A 5,658-nucleotide genomic window follows, 5' to 3' on the forward strand; every position below is an offset into this window, starting at 1 on the left:
GGCCAATTAGTATTATAATCATGTTTGCCACAATGTTGATCTATTTATGCTCTGTGTTTGCTTTATTTAACATGTCCGACTAAATTACCGGTATCGGTATGTAGAAATTTAATTAGATAGGATTTAATAATAATCGGTGAAAACTCTTTTTCTCAAACAATCTTTTAGGCTGAGGTTTTTAATTTAAATTTAATTAACTTTATCACAAAAGAGTGAGAAGCTATTTAATACGGTTTTGCCACGAGAGTGGCAAATTAACTAAGGTGAGAACCAACTATCGCGAGAGCGTGAGGCTCGAGCTGGATAGTAAAAATTAGGAATTGAGTTTAAAAACAGCGAGAGCACTTTAAAAGAAATTAGAACTTATTTATTTTCAAAAAGTAATTTTAACTTCAAATGGGACAGCGAGAGCGTACATTCTGACTTAAAGCTATAGGCCGAATCAACAATCACGAGAGTGTGAGATAAAGCTTTTTAAATAAATATTTTCTACTGAGAGATATTTGGCATTTAAACTATTCACTGGTGACTTATCGAATCCCTGACAATTAATGCGCTACATACTGATTTCTTCCATCAATTATTTCTTAAAACTAAATTCCCCTTAGATTTACTATTTTACCCCCGAACTTCTACTAATCAATTCCCTTAGCTAAACATAGTGACGTTAGTAACACTAGTTTGACCATAGGTCCCTGTGGGATCAATATCTTTTAAAACTAAAGCGACTGGACTGTGCACTTGCAGTCAAGTACCCGATAGACTATATTTTATATATAGTCACGACAAGTATCAAGTTTTTGGCGCCGTTGCCGGGGACCTGTTTTAGTCGAATAGTGTGATTCTTTCGTTGCACGGTATAGACTAAGGTGAAAACAAAAACTAATCTTCTCTCCCTTCTTTCCCTGATTGTATGCCAAGTACTCGCTCACGAGGCGATAACTTAGCACCACCAGTCCCTGAATTAGAGTGTTTCTTATAGGTAAGACGCCGAATACACGAATATCAATAAAAGTACGATATTTCCGACATCTTGTCTCCTCCTAAACCAGAAGAAAAACCAACCATGGCTGAAGAAGGACCACATTATCGTCCTCTTAAATTCTACGTTACCCCGTCCCAACAAGAACCTCACAACAGCATTGGTGCCCCCGCTATAAATCGAAACAATATAAGACTGCGCCTCTTTCCTTTCTCACTAAGAGACAGAGCTTGGGCTTGGTTGCAATCCTTGCCATCCAACTCCATTACAACAAGGGAAGAACTGAAGGACATTTTTTTTCCCAATATTTTCCGCCGAGCAAAACTGCTATGCTGAGAGCTCAAATCAATGGATTCAGGAAAAAAGATGTGGAATCTTTCTACGAAGCGTGGGAGAGATACAAGGACATGATGAGGATATGTCCACATCACGGTCTCGAAGACTGGGTGATCATTCACAAATTTTACAATGGGCTTTAGTATAACACAAGAATTACACTAGACGCTGCCGCGGGCGGTGCACTTATGGATAAGCCATACAACGAAGCCTATCAACTCACTGAAGACATGGCCCAAAACCATTGCCAATGGGGAGGTGAACGAACTCCAGTGGAAAAATCCTAGACAAAGGGTGGAATGTACGAAATCAGTAGCCTTGACCATGTTCATGCAAAGGTGGATGCCCTTGTTCAAAACTTAGATAACTTGACCATACCACCCGCAGCCACTGTGGCTGCTGTAACTCCAAACTGTGAGTTATGTGAAAACCCTGGACACACTGCACAAGAATGTCAAATATTAGCAGGAGTCCCAACCAATCAAGTAAATTACAGACAAGGAAATCCCTATTCCAATACCTACAACGCAGGGTGGCAAAACCATCCTAATTTATCGTATAAGAATAACAATGCCCTATATGCACCTGGCCAAGCACCAGCTGTTCCGCCTAGATATCAAAAGCCAGCTAATAGTGCTCCCAACATGCCTAGGAAGTCAAATCTCGAATTGATGATGGAAAGCTTCATAGCTACCCAAGCTCAGATAAACAAAGACTTCTTGAACCAAAACATACATACTAGCGAGCAACTTAAACAACTAGCGAACAAAGTAGACGCCCTAGCCACCCACAATAAAATGCTTGAAACACATATTTCACAAGTGGCTCAACATCAATCATCTACAGCCGCTCCAGCTGGAACATTTCCAAGACAGCCGTAACCTAATCCAAAGGGACATGCAAATGCCGTTATACTGAGGAGTGGAAAAGAAGTAGACGGACCCGTAGATCCAAGACTCCAAAACCCTGCCAGGTACCAAAAACCAGATAAAACCTCAACTGAGCAGGTGAATGAACCGAAGGAAACAAAAGATAATACCCAAGAGGCCGAAGAGAAAGAGAAACCTTATATGCCTCCACCTCCTTATAAACCACCCATTTCGTATCCTCAAAGACTCAACAGTTCTAAAACTGCGAATCAATTTAGGAAATTTGTTGAACTTCTAAAGCAACTAAACATTATGATACCCTTTACAGAAGCCATCACACAAAGTCCCTCCTATGCCAAATTTCTTAAGGAAATCCTATCCAATAAGAAAAAGATTGAGGATGACGAAACAGTTACACTTACTACCGAGTGTAGCGCAATAATCCAGAATAACATGCCTCCCAAACTAAAAGACCCAGGTAGTTTCTCCATACCCTGTGTCATTAGAAAATTCTTCATAGACAAAGTCCTATGCGATCTAGGAGCCAACATTAGTGTAATGCCGTTAACCATTTGTAAAAGGCTCAGTATGGGAGAATTAAGACCAACCAAAATGTTTGTTCCATTAGCTGACCGCTCAATCAAATATCCTGTCAGTATACTAAAGAATGTCCCCGTACGTGTAGGAAAATTTTACATTCCTACAGACTTCATAATCATGGACATCAAAGAAGATTCCAGTACACCTATTATACTAGGAAGGCCATTCTTGGCTACCGCCGGAGCCATAATAGACGTAAAGAGAGGTAAGCTGACATTCGAAGTTGGAGAGGAAAAGGTTGAATTCATCTTGACCCAATTCTTACAAGCGCCAGCTATAGACGATACATGTTATCTACTTGATGTCATAGACGAGTGCGTGAGAGAGATGGAGATGCAAGAAACCACATACTCTGATATAATGAAAATTCAAATCCCTCCAATCTTCGAATATGATAATTGGCATGAACCATACCAAAACGAAAGTCTAAGAGAATGCTTAGCACTTACACCCAACCACATGCCATGCCCAAAGAAACCTGACTTGGAACTAAAAGCACTAGGAAAGAACCTAAGATACGAATTCCTAGACATTGAACTCAAAAGACCAGTAATAGTCAACGCTGACTTGGGACAGATGGAAACTGAGAAATTATTAGATTTCCTAAGAAAATATCCAACAGCGTTAGGATATAACATCGCCGATCTAAAAGGAATAAGTCCTTTTATCTGTATGCATCACATTATGCTGGAGGAAGATTGTAAAACCTCTAGAGAACACCAGAGAAGGATCAACCCAATCCTAAGTACGGTAGTCAAGGATGAAGTAAAGAAACTTCTAGATGCTGGAATCATATACCTGATCTCCGATAGTCAATGGGTTAGCCCCGTTCATAAAGTACCCAAGAAAGGGGGTGTTACAGTTGTTAAGAACGAGAAGGGTGAATCCATAGCATAAAGAGTTATGACTGGAAGTAGAATGTGCATTGACTATAGAAAACTAAACAAAGCCATTCGGAAAGATCATTTCCCTCTACCCTTCATTGACCAAATGCTTGAACGATTGGCTAAGCACTCTCACTTCTGCTATCTGACGGTTATTCAGGATTCTTTCAAGTCCCAATCCATCCTGACGACCATGAAAAGACTACCTTCACATGCCCTTATGGTACATTCGCCTATCGACGAATTCCATTTGGATTATGCAATGCTCCCGCAACATTTCAAAGATGCATGATGGCAATCTTCGCCGATTTTATAGATGACATCATGGAAGTCTTCATGGACGATTTTTCTGTTTGTGGACAAAGTTTTGAAGGATGTCTATCAAACCTTGAAATGGTACTCGAAAGATGCGTGAAAGTAAACCTCATTTTAAACTAGGAGAAATAACATTTCATGGTTCAACAAGGAATCGTATTAGGTCACGTAGTATCTGACATGGGAATTGAAGTAGACAAAACTAAGATTGAAATCATAGAGAACCTTCAACCTCCGAAAACCGTACAAGAAATACGAAGCTTTCTAGGACACGCCGGTTTCTATCGACGTTTCATTAAAGATTTCTCGAAAATCCCAAAGCCACTTACAGGATTATTAATGAAAGACGTTGATTTCATATTTGATGAAAAATGCTTAACAACGTTCAACCAACTGAAAACATCTTTAATCACCGCACCCATAATGCAACCACCTGACTGGAGATTACCTTTTGAAATCATGTGCGATGCGAGTGATTACGCAGTAGGCGCAGTACTAGGACAAAGGAAGGATAAAAAGCTTCATGCTATTTACTATGCGAGCAGAACACTAGATCCAGCCCAAATGAACTACGCCATCACTGAAAAAGAACTTCTAGCCATCGTGTTTGCTTTGGAAAAATTCCGTTCCTACCTAGTAGGGGAGAAATTTATCATCTATACCGACCACGCCGCTATTAGATATTTGCTAAGTAAGAAGGATGTCAAACCAAGACTTTTAAGATGGATCCTGCTCTTACAAGAATTTGATTTAGAGATAAAAGATAAGAAAGGTACTGAAAATGTAGTAGCAGACCATTTATCACGAATCGAAGGGAACAAACCTGAACAAATCCCAATTAACGATGATTTCCCTTACGAACGACTCATAGCCCAAATGGAAAGAGATATGTCTGAACTAACATTAAACGATACAGAAATAGAAGAATCCGTGGAGGAAATACATGCGAATGCAACTCTGCCATGGTATGCTGATTTTGTTAACTACCTAGCTGTCAGAGTACTTCCACCGGACCTATCTTACCAACAAAAGAAGAAATTCTTTCACGATCTAAAATAGTACTACTGGGATGAACCTCTACTTTTCAAAAGGCGGACCGACGGTATTTTCCGTGGATGTGTTCTTGAGGATGAAATAGATGATATAATATCTCATTGCCATTCCGCTCCCTATGGAGGGCATGCAAGTACCTCAAAGACCTGCACTAAGATCCTGCAATCAGACCTCTTTTGGCCTACTCTATGGAAAGACGTCCATAACGCGGTTATAAAATGCGACCGGTGCTAACGCACTAGCAACATCTCAAGACGCGATGAAATGCCACAAACGGGAATCTTAGAAGTGGAAGTCTTCGATGTATGGGGAATTGACTTCATGGGACCATTCCCAGCTTCTTTTGGAAATAAATGTATACTCGTTGTTGTCGACTATGTTTCAAAATGGATCGAGGTTGTAGCTTCTCCAACAAATGACACACGAGTAGTGATTAAGTTATTCAAGAATATTATATTTCCCAGATTCGGTGTGCCAAAACTAGTAGTTAGTACGGTGGCTCCCACTTCATATCGAATATATTTGGAAAACTTCTTCTGAAGTATGGAGTCCGACAACGTGTAGCAACACCGTATCATCCTCAAACTAGCGGGCAAGTCGAAGTCTCGAATTGAGAAAT

At 40.1% G+C, this 5,658-nt stretch overlaps 1 non-coding gene across 1 annotated transcript; it reads right to left on the minus strand.

The window, feature by feature from the left end:
- Positions 1-1,311: 1,311 nt before the first annotated feature.
- Positions 1,312-1,418, minus strand: LOC127124992 (small nucleolar RNA R71). Its single transcript, XR_007804461.1, has one exon. It is a non-coding gene; the product is annotated as a small nucleolar RNA R71 (small nucleolar RNA).
- Between the last annotated feature and the right edge of the window lie 4,240 nt (positions 1,419-5,658).

The sequence above is a fragment of the Lathyrus oleraceus genome, chromosome 2 (genome assembly GCF_024323335.1).
Source record: "Lathyrus oleraceus cultivar Zhongwan6 chromosome 2, CAAS_Psat_ZW6_1.0, whole genome shotgun sequence".
NCBI lineage: Eukaryota > Viridiplantae > Streptophyta > Magnoliopsida > Fabales > Fabaceae > Lathyrus > Lathyrus oleraceus.